The sequence below is a fragment of the Aquarana catesbeiana genome, linkage group LG03, assembly GCF_042186555.1.
Source record: "Aquarana catesbeiana isolate 2022-GZ linkage group LG03, ASM4218655v1, whole genome shotgun sequence".
Classification (NCBI taxonomy): Eukaryota; Metazoa; Chordata; class Amphibia; order Anura; family Ranidae; genus Aquarana; species Aquarana catesbeiana.
The window spans coordinates 683,227,638-683,250,226 of NC_133326.1; the positions used below are offsets into that span (position 1 = coordinate 683,227,638).

General features: G+C 44.2%; 1 protein-coding gene across 1 annotated transcript in view; it reads left to right on the top strand.

The window, feature by feature from the left end:
* EFNB3 (ephrin B3) overlaps positions 1-22,589 on the top strand; it is a 149,087-nt gene that overhangs the window by 83,708 nt on the left and 42,790 nt on the right. The window lies entirely within an intron of this gene.

Consider the following 22,589-nt stretch of genomic DNA (forward strand, 5'->3'; position numbering starts at 1 on the left):
GGGCCCAAAAGGTCTGCAGACCAGGAACTCAACATAGTAATGGTGGGAACCCCTCATAATGGGCACGGCAGGTCTGCAGGCCAGGGAGTTAAACACAGGGCTGGTGAAAACCCCTCATAATGGCCACAGCAGGTTTACAGACCTTGGAATTAAACACAGGAATTGTGGTAACCCCCCCCCCCATAATGGGCCCAGCAGGTCTGCAGACCTGGGAACTCAACACAAGGATGGTGGGAACCCCTCATCGTGGGCCCAGCAGGTGTACAAACCCAGGAACTCAGCACAGGGATGGTGGGAATCCCTTGTCATGGGCCCAGCAAGTCTGCAGACCCAGGAACACAGCACAGGGATGATGGGAATCCCTCATAATGACCACAGGAGGTCTGCAGACCTGGGAACACAAGGATGGTGGGACACCTGATAATAGGCCCAGTTGGTCTGCAGACCCGGGAACTCAGTACAGGGATGGTGGGAACCCCTCATAATAGGCCCAGCAGGTGTACAGACCTGGGAACTCAGTACAGTGATAGTGGGAACCCCTCATAATGGGCCCAGCAGGCCTGTTGACCTGGGAACTCAGTAGAGGGATAGTGGGAACCCATCATAATGGGCCCAGCAGGTCTGCAGACCCGGGCACTCAGTACAGGGATGGTAGGAAACCCCTCATAATGGGCCCAGCAGGTCTGTAGATCTGGGAACTCAGTGCAGAGATGGTGAGAACCCCTCATAATAGGCACAGCAGGTCTGCAGACCCAGGAACAGACTACAGGGGTGGTGGGAACCCCTCATAATGGGCCCAGCAGGTCTGATTGGACGAGGTGCAAAAGCGTGTGTTGGTGGGGGGTGGGACATCGTGATCTCCATCTTCTCCAATCAGAGAACACTTTGCATTCATTGAGAAAGTGGAAAGTGTTCTCGGAATGGCACTTGTGCTGAGCAGACGACCTTCAGTTTTCAGTAAGCAGCAGGAAAGCCACTCGGCATGGAACCCGGAAGCTAGCAACATTCACTGCAGCAAAACAGACTACTACAGTGATTTCCAGCTTCCATGGGGACCTCACAGGTATAGCACTTATATTTTTCATTAGTCAGTCCAAACTGGGCCAATGCAACTGTCAAAATTGCTGTACCTGGAATTCAGCTTTAAGGCTTCATTCACATTAGTGCGTCTCCGAGGTCGCACGATTTACAGTGCAACTTTGATCAGACTTTATGCTCTCGGGATCACAGCCTAATCAAAAGTCAAAACAAAGTAGTGCAGGCACCTTTTCAAAGCCGCTACGACTTTAACCACTTGCCGCTAGTATAACCTAGATATACTGCGGCAAGGTGGCGCCGCTGCTCTGGATCACGTACCTAGGACACCTCTGGGTCTGGGGCGTGCATGCGCGCTGCCCGCGACTCGCTCCCTCTGTGATTATAACACAGCAGGAGCTGATCTGCGAGTACTGCAGACTCGATGTCTACCGGCACCCGTCGATCATTAGGCAGAGAGCCAGAACGGTGATCTGTCTATGTAAACAAGGCAGATCACTATTCTGTCAGTACAGAAGGCATGGATCTTGTGTTTCTTCCTGCAAAGCAGAGACATGGATCAATGTCGTCCCCCAGTGAAAGCACCTCCCACACACAGTGCACAAACACCGGCTAGGCACACAGTTAACCCTTTGATTGCCCCCTGATGTTAACCCCTTTCCCAGCCAGTGTCATTAGCACAGTGAGAGAGCATATTTTTTTAGCACTGATCACTGTATTGGTGTCACTGGTCCCCAAAAAATGTCAAAAGTGTCAGTTAGTGTCCGACTGTCCGCGTAAATATCGCAGTCCCATATAATAAGTCACCGATTGCCGTAGTAAAAAAAAAAATTATAAAAATATCCCATAGTTTGTAGACGCTTTAACGTTTGCGCAAACCAATCAATATACGCTTATTAGGATTTTTTTTTTTACCAAAAATATGTAGCAGAATACATATTGGCCTAAATTGATGAAGAAATTAGATTTTTTTATTGGATGTGTTTTATAGCAGAAAGTAAAAAATATAGTTTTGTTGGTGATCAAATACCACCAAAAGAAAGCTCTATATGTGGGGAAAAAAAGTTGTCACTTTTATTTGGGTACAGCGTTGCATGACCGTGCAATTGTCAGTTAAATTAATGCAGTGCTGTATCACAAAAAATTGGTCGGGGGGGAGGGGGGTAAATCTTCCGGAGGTCAAGTGGTTAAAAGAGTCTGTATTCCAAAGGCTGTTTTTATTTATTTTATTCATTTTTTTTTTTTGAACATGTAACCAGCAGCAGAGGACTAGATGCTCCTCCTGCTTATGCTTCCCTGCAGACAGGCTGGGAGAGAGCTGGGTCATGTGACAGCTGTATATATCCATTAGGAAAAAGGTACTTAGATTTTTTTTTTAATTAAAATAATTAGAGTGCCATCATCCACTTACAGAAAAACAAGGCGCATTGTAAATTAAACAGTGTGTGGTTAGTATCACTTTAAGACTCCATATAGTTGGCTTCCCTGGTGGAAATTGAACCCTGGATTCGGCACTACTGGTAACTACAACACCAATGTTTTGCTCACTGTAACATAAAGAAAGTCAGTAAATGGGTTACACTATAAAAGAGCACTTTTTTTTTCTGCTTTCATACAGAAAGCCCCGGGTTAATCTTCAGCGATTTAACATTGTAAAATGGCATAACGTGACTTTGTGTTTTCCATCGAAATAATCTCATGCAAGTTAATCTTATAGACTAAAGAAAAAAAAAAAATCCTGGGATTTGCTGAGAGATCAGGGCGAGCGCTCCCGCTGTGCAGGTCATATAAGTCCTCAATGACTTTAAAGCGGACCTGTTTAAAAAAGATCCTGTTATGATCAAAATGTGGGTTTTGCCATTTTTGCCAATGGTAATGTAAGATTGCATTGTTTTAGTCCTTTTCAATTTTGCCACAGGGCCAAATCTAGGGGGGGCACTGGGGTGGGGTGGGCTGTGCACCCCCTGATTTTAGTTGCTCCCCTGCTAGGTCTCTGAGAGTGGATCCACTGATCCATGAGCCAGTCTGATGCAGACAGTTGATGTAAGGGGGTACTCTGAGGACCATCCATGTAAGGGGGCACTCTGATGGGGACACCTGATGTAAGGGGGCCTTGATTGGGCTGATTTAAGGGGGCACTCTAAGGACAATCCATATAAAGGGGGCACTCTTGATGGGGACACCTGATGTAAGAGGGGCACTTTTGATGGGGACACCTGATGTAAGGGGGGGCACTCTGATGGGAACACCTGATGTAAGAGGGGCACTGTTGATGGGGACACCTGATGTAAGGGGGCAATCTGATAGGGACACCTGATGTAAGGGGGCAATCTGATAGGGACACCTGATGTAAGGGGGCAATCTGATAGGGACACCTGATGTAAGAGGGGCACTTTTGATGGGGACACCTGATGTAAGGGGGCAATTTGATAGGGACACCTGATGTAAGGGGGCAATCTGATGGGGACACCTGATGTAAGAGAGGCACTGTTGATGGGGACACCTGATGTAAGAGGGGCACTGTTGATGGGGACACCTGATGTAAGAGGGGCACTGTTGATGGGGACACCTGATGTAAGGGGGGCACTCTGATGGGGACACCTGATGTAAGGGGGCAATCTGATGGGGACACCTGATGTAAGAGGGGCACTGTTGATGGGAACACCTGCTGTAAGAGGGGCACTGTTGATGGGGACACCTGATGTAAGGGGCGGAGCACTCTGATGGGGACATCTCATGTTAGGGATGCACTCTGATGGGGACATCTCATGTAAGAGGGGCACTGTTAATGGGTACATTACATTATATTATATGGATGAGCGAGTTTGGGGTGGAGGACCTTGACTGGCCTGTACAGAGTCATGACCTCAACCCGATAGAACACCTTTGTAACGAATTAGAGTAGAGACTGCGAGCCAGGCCTTCTCCTCCAACATCGCTGCCTGACCTCACAAATGCTCTTCTGGAAGAATGGTCAAACATTCCCATAGACATACTCCAAAACCTTGTGGACAGCCTTCCCAGAAGAGTTGAAGCTGTTATAGCTGCAAAGGGTGGGCCAACTCAATATTGAGTCCTATAGACTAAGACTGGGATGCCATTAAAGTTCATGTAAAGGCAGGCGTCCCAATACTTTTGGTAATATATCATACATAATTCTACACACTCACATACATATAACCTCTTCAAAAACCACAAATTCATCGTACCTTGCTTGGCTGTCTATCTAACCTAGGTAAACGCTGTTGGTGCAAGGCAGATGGTAGAGGTAGGTAGGCGGAGTGCCAGGGATTCAGGTGCAGAAATAGATACAGCATTCCCTTCATCCTCTTCATGCTGGCCTGGGGGAGACTCTCTGGTGACTGCGCGAGGCGGGGGGGGGGGGGGGGCGGATGCAGTGAGTGGTGTGCGGGCAGCCAGGTCCAAAGCTTATTGCCGTGAGGTTTGTTTTCTTTTCCCCAGGCAGGGCCAGGACAAGGGGTGGGCAGGAGGGACGGCTGCCCTGGGCACTGTGGTATCATGTGAGCTGGGGGGGGGGGTTCCACAAGGAGATTGAGGGGGAGATAATTTGTGTTGAAAGGGGGAATTTGGTCGATGGCACGGGGTAAGTATTGTTCTAGGAGGGAACATGTGATGTGAGTGGTGATGTGATTTAGGGGGATTTGTGTTGATAGGGGGTTTGAGGGGGAGAAGATTTGTGCTAGGAGGGGGTATTTGGGGGAAATTTGTGCTGGGAGGGGGAGATTTGAAGTGTGGGGAGGAGGATGTGTAATAGAAGGGGAAATTTTAGGGGAAGAGGATTTGTGCTGGGAAGGGTGATTTTTTTTTTCTTGGGTGGGGGGGCATTTGAGGCATGGGCGGGGGGGGACAAAGATTTGTTCTGAGAGGGGGAATTTTGGCAGGGGGTGGATTTGTACTGGGAGGAAGGGGGATTTATATCTAGGGGTAAGCATGCAGATTAGTGCTCAGTGTTTTTGTGGGTGTTTTTTGCTAACGCATAATGCTCATACTTCTTGGGGGAGAGGCGCAGATTGGCATGTTCGCCCTGGGCACTAGATGACCTTGTCCCGGCACTGTCCCCAGGTAACGGGGACAAATGCTAACCATACCCTGACAGCCACTCTACTACAATGGGCGGTAGTGGGGAAGTTAAAACTAGACATGTGTGGTCCGTTTCGTTTCCGAATTAAAATTCGGACAAATTTTCGTTATTCGGATGTATCTGAATTTCCGAATAGATCCGAATTTAAACGAATCCGAAATAACGAAAAAAAGAAAATTCAACGAAATTCGAATTTGAATCGTTTTCGAATACTTTTCTAATTCGAATAGTTTTCAAATTCAAAAACTTTTCGAATTCAAATAGTTTTCCAGTTTCCAAAGAGAATAAAATAGAATAGAAAATAAAGGAATAGCATAGAAAAAAAAAAAATATATATATATAGATATATATAGATATATATACATATCTATATATATCTATATATAGATATAGATATATATCTATATCTATATATAGATATATATAGATATATAGATATATATATATATATATATATAGATAGATATATATACATATCTATATATATATATATAGATAGATATATATATATATATATATATCTATATATATATAGATATATATATATATCTATATATAGATACATACGTATCTATATATATATATATATATCTATATATATCTATATAGATATATATAGATATATATATCTATATATATATCTATATATATAGATATATATATATCTATATATATGGATATATAAATATATAGATATGTATATATCTATATATCTATATAGATATATGTATATATCTATATATATATCAATTTTTTTTCTATGCTATTCCTTTTTATTTTCTATTCTATTTGATTCTTTTTGGAAATTGGAAAACTATTCAAATTCGAAAACTATTTGAAGTTGATTCAAAAACTTTTTGATATTGATTCGAAAATGAATAAACAAAACGAATTCCGAAAACCAATAAACTAATTTATATAAATAACGAATTGAAACAAAACAATTTTTTTTGTTCTGCACATGTCTAGATAAAACTACAAACTTGGTGCAGAGAGGAGGTTGTAAATCTTTTAAACTTTCCAGATCCTGCACCTGTACATCCCCACAAGGCTTTCTTTTGCCAACTCTGTCTTGCAAAAATAATTTTATTAAAACTAAAACAAAAAATGTAAAAAAAATATCAAATTTTAATTAAAATTTAAGATAAACATTTTTTAAAATACGCTTTGTTTTTAGTTTGACCAAAAGTTTTCTTGTTAAAAAAAAAAAAAAAATGCAAACTCATTCCATGTTTTGTCCCATTTTCTAGTAGTAGTAACATTTCTAGCGCAAAGCACAGCAAAGATATTTAATATTGAAGTAAAGGCCTTTAGGAGAGGGAAGAGTTAATTAGGGCTGATCAGGGTGAACTAACGATTAACAAGGGGTTAAAAAAAACACTGCAAGCTTCATTTAAAGTTCGAGTAAGTGCATCTATAAAACCGTTTCATTTCCGGCACGTGCCGAAAATGTAACACTCCCATTGGTTGTGCTTTCAACCAAACTGTCAAACCATCCAATGGCTGGTGTCATAGCTGATCACATGTGCAGCATCATGGCAGTTGTAGATTAACCACTTGCCACCCACCCCGCTGTCAAATGACGGCGTCCCAAAACGGCCGCTATCGCAGCCGCACCATGTTGCTAGGATACGGCACGGCCTCGATCTCTGTAAAGAGCCACGGCCGCGGCTCTTTAACCATGTGATTGGCTGTGTCCAATCACAGCCGGTCACATGTAAACACGGAGATGCCAGTAATCGGCGCTCCTCGCCTCACACTGACAGAGTGTGTGGTGAGGAGAGCCGATCAGCGGCATCTCCTTGCAGAGGACATCTGGATATGTAATCAGGGCACTGATCATCAGTGCCCTGATTACAATAAAGACCCCACAGTGCCAGCAATGTGTGCCCACCAGTGCCAGCAATCAGTGTCCACAAGTGCCACCTATCAGTGCCTATTAGTGATGCCAGTCAGCGCTGGCTATCAGTGCTGCCCATCAATGCCCACCACTGCTGCCCATCAATGCCCATCAGTGCCACCCATCAATGCATATCCGTACCACATATCAGTGCCCACCAGTGCCACCCATCAGTGCCGCCTATCAGTGCTCACTAGTGCCACAGATCGGGGTCACGCCATGTCCAAGCAAAACGGCGCGGTCGCTGCGCTGCATGCCCCCGGGGGCGCGCGAGAGCAGTCGTTCTGGGAGGCCGTCATATGACGGTGGGCAGGCGGCAAGTGGTTAAAGTAGCACCTTAGATTGTGAGCTCCTCGAGGGCAGGGACTGATGTGGATGTACAATATTTATGTAAAGTGCTGCGTAAATTGACGGCGCTATAAAAGTTCCTGTAATAAAATAAGAAGCGCAGTGCTGCATGCCAAAAAATGCCCTGGGGTAAAATCTTCCGGAGCTGAAGTGGATAACACCCGTTTGCCTCTTTCCTTTCATACAGCCCTGTTATCCCATACAGTCCTGTTATCCCATATAGTCCTGTTATCCCATATAGTCCTGTTATCCCATATAGTCCTGTTATCCCATACAGCCCTGTTATCCCATACAGCCCTGTTATCCAGGCAGACCTGATGCTGGGGAAAAGCATTGCAAAGGCCTGTGCATTGTACCCATGACGCACTGATCGCAGGTGCAATGCTCTGTGGGCTTCATCGCATAAATCAACACCTTGATCAGGAGATTCATGTTGCTGCATTTATTACTTTTTTTTTTTTTTTTTTTTTTGCAAACCTAACCTTTAAGACGGAATATTTTGATTCTTATTCAAGCCCAGCAGTTTTGTTTAAAGTGTAAGTGTCACTTACACTTTAAACGAAACTGCTGGGCTTGAATAAGAATCAAAATATTCTGTCTTAAAGGTTAGGTTCACTTACACTTTAAATGAAACTGCCCATCGTTTTCAGCCAAGGAAGCTGCTAGCTTTGCCTCTGTTTAACCCCTTCAATACCGGGCACTTTCACCCCCTTCCTGCCCAGGCCAAATTTCAGCTTTCACCGCTGTCACACTTTGAATGACAATTGCGCGGTCATGCTATACTGTAACCATGTGAAATTTTTATCATTTTCCTCGCACAAATAGAGTTTTCTTTTAGTGGTATTTATGGTATTTAATCACTGACAGAGTGTGAGGAGAGCCGATCAGGGGCATCTCCTCACAGGGGTCAGCTATACATGTAATCAGGGCACTGATCATCAGTGCCCTGATTACAATTAAATGCCAGCAATGGCACTGCCAGCAATCAATGCCAACCAGGGCCCACAAGTGCCAGCAATCACTGCCCACAAGTACCACCAATCAGTGGCCATCAGTGATGCCAGTCAGTGCTGGCTATCATCAGTGCTCATCACTGCTGCCCATCATTGTGCCCACCAGTGCTGCCTATATGTGTCCACCAGTGCCGCCTATCTGTGCCCACCAGTGAAGGAGAAATTTACAAAATTTACTGACAGAAACTAAGAAAAACGATATTTTTTTCAAAATTTTTGGTCTTTTTTTTCTGTGCCCAGTGCCACCCATAAGTGCTGCCTATCAGTGCTCATCAGTGCCCCCTATCAGTGCTCATCATTGCCCATAAGTGCCACCTCATCAGTGCCCATCAGTGCAGCCTATCAGTGCCCATCAGTGAAGGAGAAACATTACTTATTTACAAAATTTACTGACAGAAACTAAGAAAAACTTAATTTTTAAAAAAATTTTTGGTCTTTTTTTTTTTTTAGGAAAAAATAAAAAACCCAGGAGTGATTAAATACCACCAAAAGAAAACTATTTGTGTGTAGAAAAATATAAAAATTTCACATGGTTACAGTGTTGCATGACAGTGCAATTGTCATTCAAAGTGTGACAGCACTGAAATTTGGCCTTGGCAGGAAGGGGGTGTAAGTGCCCGGCATTGAAGTGGTTAACAAGGCTCTACCATTGTATGAAGCCGCGTATCCCAATAGGGGGGTACCTGATAAGTTTGAAAAGGTGTGGATTGGTTGGATAAAAAACAGCTCAACAGCATCAGATTAACTGCCCCCTGGTGGATGGTTGTGATATGTGGCAAGCAGTGAGGCTTGTGTAAGCCTGGATGGGCACCTAGAATTTCCTCTAGTACAGCAGGGAGGGGATATTGTACTCCAATGAATATGTATTGTGTGTACCCCCTTTATTTCCTTGCTGTGATTTTTTTTCTCTCGAAGGATCTCTGACGTTTTCTTTTGTTTGGTGCGGGAGCTGCATTGTACACTGGTGCTGGTAAATTGTAGTGCTGAATGTTTACTATCTTTCAAGTTTGTATTCTTCTTTTTTTATGTGAAAAACCTGTAATAAAAATAATAATTAAAAAAAAAAAAAAAAAAGTCGCAGTGACTTCAAAGTAGTTCATGCACTACTTTGGTCCGACTTTCATGCAACTTGAGCGCCATAGACTTCAATGTCAACCCTCAGAAGTTGCACGAAAATCAGACCTGAATGTTATACAATCCAACTTGTGTGTAATAGTTGTCCATTATCACTGGTCAAAGCCAAATCGTATCCAAGTTGCCCCCATCCAAAGTTGCATCAAAGTGGCACCAAAGTTGGTGCCACTGTTTCATCACATATGGCGACCCATCACATTTTGCTACCCATTGGAGTGCGCATGCGCGACATCGCCATATGCGTTCCAACACTGTTGTAAGACCACTTTGCCACGGGGCCCCTGGCGGGCACGCTTCGCTCGCCACCCTTCGGGCACGGCCTCGCTTCGCTCGGCATAATTATAATCTACCTCTATCTCCACTTGGATGAGGGGGCTTGAAGGGGGGTGTGGCCACAAAAATCTGCACATGCGCAGATCGCCACAGTGTTGGAATGCATATGGCGGCGTCGCGCATGCGAAGTCCAGCGGGTAGCCAAATGTGATGGGTTGCCATATGTGACGAAACACCACTTTGGAACTTTGGAGTAGTATGAAGTGTGAATGGAGCCTTACTGGGGATCTAGTTGTTTTTATTCCTTGCTTAGTAGGAAATGAACATACAATGAGATCCCCTGTCACTGAACACAGCTCTGTGTTGTTTACATTCACAGATCTGTGCTCGGGAAAGCTCATCGGGTTTTGACGGTCGATCATTTTCTTGGGACCCGGTGATCGGCATGTGGCGTGATGAATCTTAGCACAGCCAGGCCCGGTGAGCACGTGTGCGCCCGCCCCCTGTCCGAGCACCCGTACTGGGTACGTGATCCAGTGCAGGGAGGCCGCTTTGCCGCCGTACATCCTCATGATGTGATCGGCAAGCGGTTATAAGTGAGCCGTAACAAGATGTACAATACATGGCTAAGTTTACACTAACTTCAAAAGTAGGCGTTTTTCAAGCTCCAAAAACGCCTGTCAAAACTGTGTGCACTGCAGCGTACAGTGTTGTTCACATGATCAGGTTAGCAGGGGTGGCCCATCCATTGTGGGCACACAGGTACCGCCTCCCCTGTCCACCACGGCCGACCCTCTCTAGCCATGCGCCCGGCTCCTTTGAATTCCAGTGGCGGGGGGGGGGGGGGGGGTTGTATTTGAAGCTCCTGATTAGAGCCATAGGCTCTAATAGGCTTCAAAATAGGGTGTGCATCAGGGTGCAGAGCATTGCGTCTGGAGCCCACCCAGTTGTGTTGCAACAGAGAATGAATATTCGCTGTTGCAACACTGATCCTCCTCCCGGCCAATCGGGAAGCGGGTCTGATACCCGTCACCGGAATGGCTGACAGGACAGGTGATCCTATTGGACACCTAGGAGGAGGGGGCTGTGTAAGGTATTTACTGGCAGAAAAAAAAAATATTTTACTATCCAAAGTAAAAACAACAACAACAAGGGCAGAAGATTTAATAGTTGGAAAGATGAAAAAATGACCAAAGGTTCGCTTTAAAGTGAGCTTGTCCCATTTGAGTGCGATTTTCAGAATCAGATTGCATGGGAGTGAACACTAATGAGATCTGATTCTGGTGCACCAAAAAAAAAAAAAAAAAAGGGTCCTGCACGATTTTGATGTGGATTCAGTGCGATTTGAGCCATACAGAAGAATGGCCCAAATCGCACTGCTGAAGAATCGCATGTGATTCCCGCACCGCATCAGTGTGAACCAGCACTGAGGCAAGTTCAGCCCTGCAGAGTGGCACAGCCCAGAAATGACAAATATACAGTCATGCTCCCATTGCTGAGTAATCAGCAGTGGAAAATCACCTGCCTGCCTGCCTGCCTAGAGTCGGTTGCTGTGCATGTTTCTCTGGCCCTGGGTGCCTCTTAGAACCGGTCCACACTGGTGCGATACAGAAACCCTGCAAATCCACTGCGGGTTCCCGCATCGCACCCGACTCGCACGTCCGTTCACACGGCCTAATGCGAACTGCTGGGAGTGTTAATGACACCCGCATTTCAGCTCGCATATAGCACTACGAACTGATAGCTCGGACATGAATCGGATCGCGTGTGAACACCCATGCGATCTGATTCTGGTGGGAACCAAAAAAAAAAAAAGGGTCCTGTGCGTGTTTAGTCCAAATGCGATTTTTTTTAAAAAATACGCTTTCACTCTTTGCCCTGAAAAAGCAAGCTGACAGGGTCTCTTTAACCACTTAAGCCCTGGAAGATTTTACCCCCTTCCTGACCATTCGGCACTGCGTCGCTTTAACTGACAATTGCGCGGTCGTGTGACGCTGTACCCAAACAAAATTGACGTCCTTTTTTTCCCACAAATAGAGCTTTCTTTTGGTGGTATTTGATCACCTCTGCGGTTTTTATTTTTTGCGCTATAAACAAAAAAAAGGTGACAATTTTGGAAAAAAAAGCAATATTTTTTACTTTTTGCTATAATAAATATCCCTATAATATATATATATATATATATATATATATATATAGATATATATATATAAAATGTCCTCAGTTTAGGCCGATATGTATTCTTCTACATATTTTTGGTTAAAAAAATTCACAATAAGCGTATATTGATTGGTTTGCGCAAAAGTTATCGCGTCTACAAAATAGGGGATCGTTTTTTGGCATTTTTATTATTATTTTATCTTTTTTATTATTAATGGCGGCGATCTGCGATTTTCAACACGGCAGAATGGGGAAATGCCTTGTTTACATAATCATCTCCCCGTTCTGCCGCTCTGTGACACGATTGAGGGAAATCGAGTCCGTGGGACCCACGGGCACGGTCGCGGAGCATGCAGCAGGCCCCGTCGGCGGCGCCCACAATGCCGCATCTTAAAGGGGACGTACCATTGTGCCGGCGTATATCGTCGTGCGCTGGTCGGCAACTGGTTAAGCATCCTTTAAGAAAAGTATTTCTATCTAGGTGCACACTGAGTGCACCTAGAAAACAATAGGCTGCTATGATGACCCATATGTCTTTGTAGATAAACAAAGCCATGTGCTCACAATTGTGAAAATGACTGGAAGTGTCTAGCTTTGTTTATAAACAAGGATATCTCTTTTTTTTAACCACTTGCCTACTGGGCACTTAAACCCCCTTCCTGACCAGACCAATTTTCAGCTTTTAGTGCTCTCACACTTTGAATGACAATTACTCAGTCATGTAATACTGTACCCAAATTAATTTTTTGTCCTTTTTTTTCCATACAAATAGAGCTTTCTCTTGGTGGTATTTGATCACCTCTGCGTTTTTTATTTTTTGCGCTATAAATAAAAAAAGACCGAAAATTTTGAAAAAAAAAAAAACACATTTTTCTTAGTTTCTGTGATAAAATTTTGCAAATTATTAATTTTTCTTCATAAGTTTTGGACACAATTTATACTGCTACATATCTTTGGTAAAAATAACCCAAATTAGTGGATATTATTTGGTCTTTGTGAAAGTTATACAGTCTACAAGCTGTGGTGCAAATTATAAAAAATTGATCACACCTGATGTACTGGCGGCCTATCTCATTTCTTGCGACCCGAACAAGTCAGGAAAGTACAAATACCCCCCAAATTACCCCTTTTTTGAAAGTAGACATTCCAAGGTATTTAGTAAGATGCATGGGGAGGTTTTTGATGTTGTCATTTTTTCCCACAATTCTTTGCAAAATTAAGATTTTTTTTTTCCACAAAATTGTCATTGTAGTAGGTTATTTCTCTCACATGGCATGTATATACCACAAATGACGCCCCAAAATACATTCTGCTACTCCTCCTGAGTATTACGATACCACATGTGTGTGACGTTTTCACAGCCTGGCCACATAGAGAGGCCCAACATGCATGGAGCACCATCAGGTGTTCTCGGAGCATAAATTACACATCTAACTTGTTGACTACCTATTACGCTTTTGAAGTCCCTGGAGCACCAGGACAATGACACGTGACACTGACGTGGCACCGATGACAGATGGCACTGATACGTGGCACTGATGACAGATGCACCGATACGTGGCACTGATGACAGATGACACTAATACGTGGCACTGATGACAGATGACACTAATACGTGGCACTGATGACAGATGGCACTAATACGTGGTACTGATGACAGTTGGCACTAATATGTGGCACTGATGACACGTGACACTGATGTGGCATGGATGACAGATGGCACTAATACGTGGCACTGATGACAGATGGCACTAATACGTGGCACTGATGACAGATGGCACTAATACGTGGCACTGATGACAGATGGCACTAATGCATGGCACTGATGACAGATGACACTAATACGTGACACTGATGACATGTGACACTGATGGGGCACTAATGACAGATGGCACTGATACGTGGCACTAATGACACGTGACACTGATAACAGATGGCACATAACACTGACAGGTGGCACTGATGACAGATGGCACTGATACATGGCACTGATGACACTTGACACTGATAACAGATGGCACGTGACACTGACAAGTGGCACTGGGGGCAGGTGGCACTGACAGGTGGCACTGGGAACAGATGGCACTGATAGGTGGCACTGGGTACAGATCGCACTGTGGGCATGTGTGTGTTTGTGTTCACAGGTCCCTGCAGGTCGCTCTCCCTCCTCACACACGGTCTCTGTGTGAGGAGGGAGAGCTGGCGATGAGAGATGATCTCATATGTTTACATATGAGATCATCTCTCATTGGACACTCCGATCCAGTGCTAAATGGCCGCTGTGATTGGCCATTTAGCACGATCTGTGATTGTGGGACACGGCCAACACAGATTTCCCCCGTTGCATGCCCGCGGCGGCACGCAGGGGGGGATGTAAACAGGAGGATGTCCAGGGATGCCCTCCCGGCAATTGGGCGCTGCGCTGTAGCCGTCTTTCGGCTATAGCGCGGGCGCCAGGTGGTTAAAGCTAATCTTGCCTAGGAGTGCCACACGACAAAACTAGAAGCTAATTTCAACTAAATATTTTTATGGATAAATCATGGTTGGCAAAATTGCCCGCTCACCCTGCTGAGAATTGTACAGATTGTTGTTTTGGATGTATGTCTTTTTTTTTTTTTTTTTTTTATGACTGCTTTTCTGTATTTTAAGTTCTCATGCACACTGGACGTTATAATGTTATAAAAACGCCAGTAGCTTTGCAGTGAGTTTTTCAACGTTTTTGCAATAGCATTTTTATGGGTTTTTTTTTTTTCCAATGGGATCAAAAACGGTAAAAACCGCTGGTGAGCCTCATTGTTGAGCATTTTTTAGGCTTTTTTTGAGCGTTTTTAAGTGTTTTTTAGGCTTTTTTTTTTACAGCTGAAAAACTCCTCTTAGAACCCACTTGTTTTGTTTTGTTTTTTACAGCCAAAAAACAGTTTATGACAGCCTTTGTGTGCATGGACACATAGCATAACATGCCGGACAGTTTATTGACTGTAGAAAAAAAAAAAAACGTCTGAAGCCAAAAACAGCAGCTGTAAAAACGTCCAAAAATGTCCAGTGTGCATGAGGCCTGAAAATAACCAGATTAAACAATGATCCTGTTGGCATTATATAAATCCTGTATAATAATAATAATAATCGCACAGAAAAAAACGGTGGTTCTTGTCTTGTCTATAAGCACAGGCCTACTATGCTTGAACATGGTGAACAAATGGTTTTGTAGATAAAACAAGACCCTGTCCTCACAATTGTTAGAAATGACTGGGAATGATGTGGCTTTGTTTATAAACAAAGCTATATCATGCCGTGACATTTTATGTTTTTTAGAGATAATCTTTCCTAGTAGTGGCGTATAACAAAACCTAGAGGCTAATTTCAACTAAATATTGTTCTGATGGCTAAATCTTGTTTTGACAAATTTGCCTATTCACCCTTCTGATCACAAAACTGATAAATAAAAGATGATTCTTGTACCTGGCATCTAAAAACACAGGCCCGTTATGTTTAGAAAGAACCGGGCTGACATGGTGACCACCTGACCTTTGGGATAAACAAAGCCATGTGATCATAACTGTGGAAATGACTGGGTGTAACAGGGCTTTGTTTATAAACAAAGCTTTAACATTGAGCGATTCGTTTTTTTTTTTTTTTTTCTTAAAGCTAAACTCGTCTAGTGGGTGTAGCATAATAAAACTAGCAGCTAATTACAACAAAATATTGTTCTTCTAGCTAAATCAAGTTTGGGAAAATCACCTGTTCACCCTGCTGATAATCGTAAAGATAAAAGCCGGTGTTCTGCCGAAATAGCCAGAATCTCCAACCACGTCACTCCCGGTGCGGCCGAGTCACCACTGTGCATGCACAGATTGTCAGAGGTCAAGGAAAATGATAGCTCACCACCATGTTGGTACACCTAAAACATTTCTGATTCCCCGTCCTTTTCGTAAACTCATCGTACACATCGGCTGCTCACTGGGGAAGACCCTTTCATAGAACTATAGAGGAAGATCCGCTGCTCCCAAGTTTACCAATTGGAGGAGAAAACAGAAATGTTTTGCGTGTACTAACATGGCGGTTACACCTAAAACATTTACAGTATCTCACAGAAGTGAGTACACCCCTCACATTTTTTTAAATATTTTATTCTATCTTTTCATGTGACAACACTGAAGAAATTTCACTTTTCTACAATGTAAAGTAGTGAGTGTACAGCTTGTATAACAGTGTAAATTTGCTGCCCCCTCAAAATAACTCAACACACAGCTATTAATGTCTAAACCGCTGGCAACAAAAGTGAGTACACCTCTAAGTGCAAATGTCCAAATAGGGCCCAAAGTGTCAATATTTTGTGTGGCCACCATTATTTTTCAGCACTGCCTTAACCCTCTTGGGCATGGAGTTCACCAGAGCTTCACAGGTTACCACTGGAGTCCTCTTCCACTCCTCCATGACGACATCACAGAGCTGGTGGATGTTAGAGACCTTGCGCTCCTCCACCTTCCATTTGAGGAGGCCCCACAGATGCTCAATAGGGTTTAGGTCTGGAGACATGTTTGGCGAGTCCATCACCTTTACCCTCAGATTCTTTAGCAGGGCAGTGGTCGCCTTGGAGGTGTGTTTGGGGTTGTTATCATGTTGGAATACTGCCCTCCGGTCAAGTCTCCGAAGGGAGGGGATCATGCTCTGCTTCAGTATGTCACAGTACATGTTGGCATTCATGGTTCTCTCAATGAACTGTAGCTCCACAGTGCTGGCGGCACTCATGCAGCCCCAGACCATGACACTCCCACCACCATGCTTGACTGTAGCAAAGACACACTTGTCTTCCTAACCAGGTTGCCACCACACATGCTTGCCACCACCTGAACCAAATACGTTTATCTTGGACTCATCAGACCACAGGACATGGTTCCAGTAATCCGTGGCCTTAGTCTGCTTGTCTTCAGCAAACTGTTTGCAGGCTTTCTTGTGCATCATCTTTAGAAGAGGCTTCCTTCTGGGACGACAGCCATGCAGACCAATTTGATGCAGTGTGCGGTGTATGGTCTGAGCACTGACAGGCTGACCCCCCACCCCTTCAACCTCTGCAGCAATGCTGGCAGCACTCATACATCTATTTCCCAAAGACAACCTCTGGATATGACGCTGAACACGTGCACTCAACTTGTTTGGTGGACCATGGCGAGGCCTGTTCTGAGTGGAACCTGTCCTGTTAAAACACTGTATGGTCTTGGCCACTGTGCTGCAGCTCAGTTTTAGGGTCTGGGCAATCTTCTTATAGCCTAGGCCATCTTTATGTAGAGCAACAATTCTTTTTTTCAGATCCTCAGAGAGTTCTTTGCCATGAGGTTCCATGTTGAACTTCCAGTGACCAGTATGAGAGAGTGAGAGCGATAACACCAAATTTAACACACCTGCTCCCCATTCACACCTGAGACCTTGTAACACTAACGAGTCACATGACAGCAGGGAGGGAAAATGGCTAGTTGGGCCTATTTTGGACATTTTCACTTAGGGGTGTACTCACTTTTGTTGTCAGCGGTTTAGACATTAATGGCTGTGTGTTGAGTTATTTTGAGGGGACAGCAAATGTACTCTGTTATACAAGCTGTACACTCACTACTTTACATTGTAGCAAAGTGTCATTTCTTCAGGGTTGTCACATGAAAAGATATAATAAAATATTTACAAAAATGTGAGGGGTGTACTCACTTTTGTGAGGTACTGTAAATGTTTTAGGTGTACCGCCATGTTAGTACACCCAAAACATTTCTGTTTTCCCCTCCTATTGGTAAACTCGGGAGCAGCTGATCTTCCTCTCTAGTTCTATGAAAGGGTCTTTGCTGACAGGCCGCCATGTTGTAATAAAATTTCAGTGAGCGGCTGCTGTTTACCCGAATATACGAATAGGACGGGGAATAAGAAAGGTACCAACATAGCGGTGCTCTATAATTTTCCTCGACCTCTGACGACCTGCACACGCGCAGCGTTGACGTCACGCCAGCTGATCCTGACTCGGCCGCACTGGAAGTGACGTGGTTGGGGATTTTGGCTATTTCGGCAGAAAACCTGTTCTTCCCTCAGCATTTATAAGCACAGGGGTACTATGCTTAGAAATAGGCTGAAATTGTGAGCACATGGCTTTGTAGATAAACAAAGCCTTGTGCTCACAATATATTAAAAATGACTGGGTATGAGGTGACATTTTTTTTATACGCAAAGCAATCCTATGCATTAACAGGGAAGATTTTCTCTTTTTTTTTTAAAGCTAATCTTGCATAGTAGTGCAACACAATAAAACCAAAAGCTATTTGCAACTAAATATTGTTTTTTGGCTAAATCGTGTTCGGCAAATTTTCCTGTTCACCCTGGTGATAACTGTACCAAAAAAAGCTGATCCTTGCCCCTGGCATCTTTCAGCACAGCCCTACAGGCGATCCCCCGTGGGAGACGGACAGGAAGGCGGCAGTCAGAGGCCTCCTTACCTTAGGAGGCAGATAGTAGGGCGGCTGCTCCTCACTCCGGGGCCATTGCTTCTACTCCCGGACGAACAGGAAGTGGGTCCTAAGGCTCCCTGGCCAATCGAATCTCAGGACTCGCTTCCTGATTGGCCGGGAGGAGAATCAGGAAGACAATAGCGAATATTACATCGCTATTGTCACACAACTGGGTGGGCTCAGGGCGCAGTGCTCTGCACCCCAAACCCACCCTTCTTTGAAGCCATCTAGAGTCATGTGCTTCAAAAAGAAAAAAACCCCATTGGAATCCATGCGTCCGGTGCCCTGAATGTAGATTAGGGGCCGGAAACATGGATTGGGGGGGCAACACCCCTGTGCCCCGTATGGATGGGCCGCCGCTGCTCTTGTCACTCCTGCTGTCATCCGTATCTCTGTCACCGCTCGTTACCGACTCTTGGCTTGTTTCTTGACTACGCTTCTGCTTGATCCCAAACTAATGCCGCGTACACACGAGCGAACTGTCCGACAGAAAAAGTCAGTCTGAAGCTTTTCAACGTCTATTCCAATCATGTGTAGGCCTCATCGGACTTTTTTTTTCGAAAAATCTGACGGACCTAGAAATGGAACATGTTCTAAATCTTTCCGAAGGACCCAATTCCTATCGGGAAAACCGATCGCCTGTATGCTGGTCCGACGGACCAAAAACGACGCATGCTCTGAAGGAAGTACGAGACGGAAGCTATTGGCTACTGGCTATTGAATTTCCTTTTTCTAGTCCCGTCGTAAGTGCTGTACGTCACCGCGTTCTGGACGGTCGGACTTTGGTCGGACTTTGGGTTGACCGTGTGTAGGCAAGACCGCTTGAATGGCATTCCGTCAGAGTTACATTGGAGAAACCATCGGAGTTTTATTACGACCACTTGTTGCCGACCTTTGACTTGTTTACTGAGTAAGCAAAAAGTGAAATTTTGTGCAGCGCTCAAAATATGGAAATACATTTGTATACAAACTAATGTACATTGTGCAATGACCACAAAAACTAATAATAATGAAAATGAGATGTGAAATTCACACCCAAACTAAAGTCCATGTGCCATCATACAAAAGTTGTTTTAAAACATAAACATAGCGGTCTTTAAATAAACGGTGAAAACAAATTGTGTAACTAGAAGTGGGATTTCACGTGACATCAGTGTTGAGGTGAGGACACAGACAATAGAACCACCACCGGTTAGTGAGGGGCCTTACCAGAGTGAGAGGGTTCAAATGGGCATATGCTCAACAAGGCTTATGGTGCAACCACCAAAATATGGGACCTCCACGTCTGGGTTCCAGATCAAGTTGTAAGGCAATCCAATTGGTCAAGAGATGTCACCAAGAAGCGGTCTTCAGAAGCAGCCAACTTGTCAGACCAAATCTTCTCAAGTGTTCAAAATCGCATGACCAAAAAAGAAAACACTCCACATAGTTTGAATCCGTATAAACGTAACATTTATTGAAAGAAAATTGGAAACACTCACATTTAGAAAGTGGATCAAGTGCTTAAAATTGAAGTTTGTGGGTAACGCAATGACATCAGCAGGGCTCGTCATTCTTTACTGAGTAAGCTTCTGTTTGATCCCAACCTGCTACATCTGCTACTCGCCCCTGGCTTGCTCACCCCCTGGTCGGGTGATTCTGAGGACCACGCCCTGGTACTAACACCCAGCAAAACCCATCTCCACCATCCGGAGCTCTGGTGAATACTGGTTAGTGCTTAGACTCCGTACCTCGGAGGAGCACGGATCATCCAGCTGGGTGACCTGCATGCTGCAATTATCCAGCTGGTCAGTGGAAGCCCCTCTTCTGCTATAGCTACTGGTCTCCAAGCCTGATCCCAACTGTGACAACTATGCTTAGAAATAGGCTGTTATGCCGCGTACACACAATCGGAATTTCCGTCAGAAAAAACTTGGATGGTTTTTCCGATGGAATTCCGCTCAAGCTTGCCTTGCATACACGGTCACACAAAAGTTCTCTGAACTTCCGATCGTCAAGAACGCGGTGAAGTACAACACTACGACGAGCTGAGAAAATGAAGTTCAATGCTTCCAAGCATGCGTCAAAATTATTTCCGAGCATGCGTGATATTTTGCGTGTTTTTTTTTGTTTTTTTTTACAGACGAACGCAGGCAGCCCTCGATTGCAGTGTGGAGAGGTAGAACGGGGAGATGCCTATATAAACAAGGCATTTCCCCGTTCAGCCTTGTGTCATGACAGAGATCTACTGTTCCCTGTCATCGGGAGCAGTGATCGCTGTCATGTCCTAGGTAGCCCATCCCCCCACAGTTAGAATCACTCCCTAGGACACACGTAACCCCTTGATCGCCCCCTAATGGTTAACCCCTTCCCTGCCAGTGTCATTTACACAGTAATCAGTGCATTTTTTTTTAGCACTGATCGCTGTATAAATGACAATGGTCTCAAAATAGTGTCAAAAGTGTCCGATGTGTCCGCCATAATGTCGCAGTCACGATAAAAATCGCAGATCGCTACCATTACTAATAAAAAAAAAAATAATAATAAAAATGCCATAAAACTATCCCCTATTTTGTAGACGCTATAACTTTTTCGCAAACCAATCAATATACGCTTATTACGATTTTTTTTTTTTTTTACCAAAAATATCGGCCGGAACTGAGGATATTTATTATAGCAAAAGTAAAAAATATTGCTTTTTTCTTTCAAAATTGTCGCTTTTTTTGTTTATAGCGCAAAAAATAAAAACCGCAGAGGTGATCAAACCACCAAAAGAAAGCTCTATTTGTGGGGAAAAAAGAACGTCAATTTTGTTTGGGTACAACGTCGTCTGTCTGCGCAATTGTCAGTTAAAGCGACGCAGTGCCGAATCGCAAAAAGTGCTCTGGTCAGGGAAGGGGTTAAAATCATCCGGGGCTGAAGTGGTTAAAGTCACTACTAAAGTGATTGTAAAGCATCGTTTTTTTATTTTTTTAAATAACAAACATGTCATACTTACCTCCACTGTGCAGCTCGTTTTGCACAGAGTGGCCCCCGAACATCCTCTTCTGGGATCCCTCGGCGGCTCTCGCAGCTCCTCCCTGCATCAGATAACCCCCTAGGAGGAGAAGCGCTCTCCCGAGGGGGTTACCTCCCGAGTCCAGCATTTGCATCCACAGACATGAATGCCGGACTCGGCACCGACCCCTCCCCCCAGCAGCCGCGTCATTGGATTTGATTGACAGCAGCGGAAGCCAATGGCTGCCCTTCTTTCAATCTATCCAATCAAGAGCCCGGACCCCATGGAGAGAGGGACAGCGCATCGCTGCCGAGGAGATGATGGGGCTCAGGTAAGTAAAATAGGATGCATTAAGGTGAAAAAACACGAGGGTTTACAACACCTTTAAACTCTTGCTTATAAACAAAGCAATTTTACACAACAATAGGAACCGTTTTCTTTTTTTTAAAGCTAATCTTGCATAGTAAATATATATATAAGGCGAGTGCATCGCTAATAAAATAACAATATGACAAATTTTTCAAATTTGCAAGTGAAAAAATATGTAAAAGGGAAAACTAAGGCAGTCCCAGTGAAAAATTCAGTCCATGAATAAAGAAAAAACAAACATCCATCCATGTTAAATAACGGTGACAAATTGTAAAAAATCGCGAAAGATCCTCCAAAGAATTTGCATCCAACTCCACACCCAAGTAAGTTGCCTGCTTACCAGCTATCCGTGACTACTAAAAAGCAGTCACACCCAGCACAGGGAAATCAGTCTCCCCAAGACCCTTAAAGATGTCTGTCCACAGCTAGGACGATGCCACTCAGAAAATATAAAAGAAAAGTGCTTCCATAGTGCAGTACGTTTTAAAATCCACTATACTGTCGTGACGAAACACGTAGGGCGGAGCCTGCGACGGTGACGTCATCACGTTTTTCTCAAGAATTTGATGGGCAAACGGAACAGGAAGCGAACGGAAGCCTTAAGAGATGCCGCAGACCTCATTGATGAGATACATTGCTGTTATGCCTCTGATGCGTCATATATCTTGTAAGTGCAACCCACTTATTATATTAAATTGGATTTACTGCACTATGGAAGCACTTTCTTTTATATTTTCTGATTGGCATCCTTCCTAGCTGTGGTTCCAGACATCTTTAAGGGTCTTGGGGAGACCGA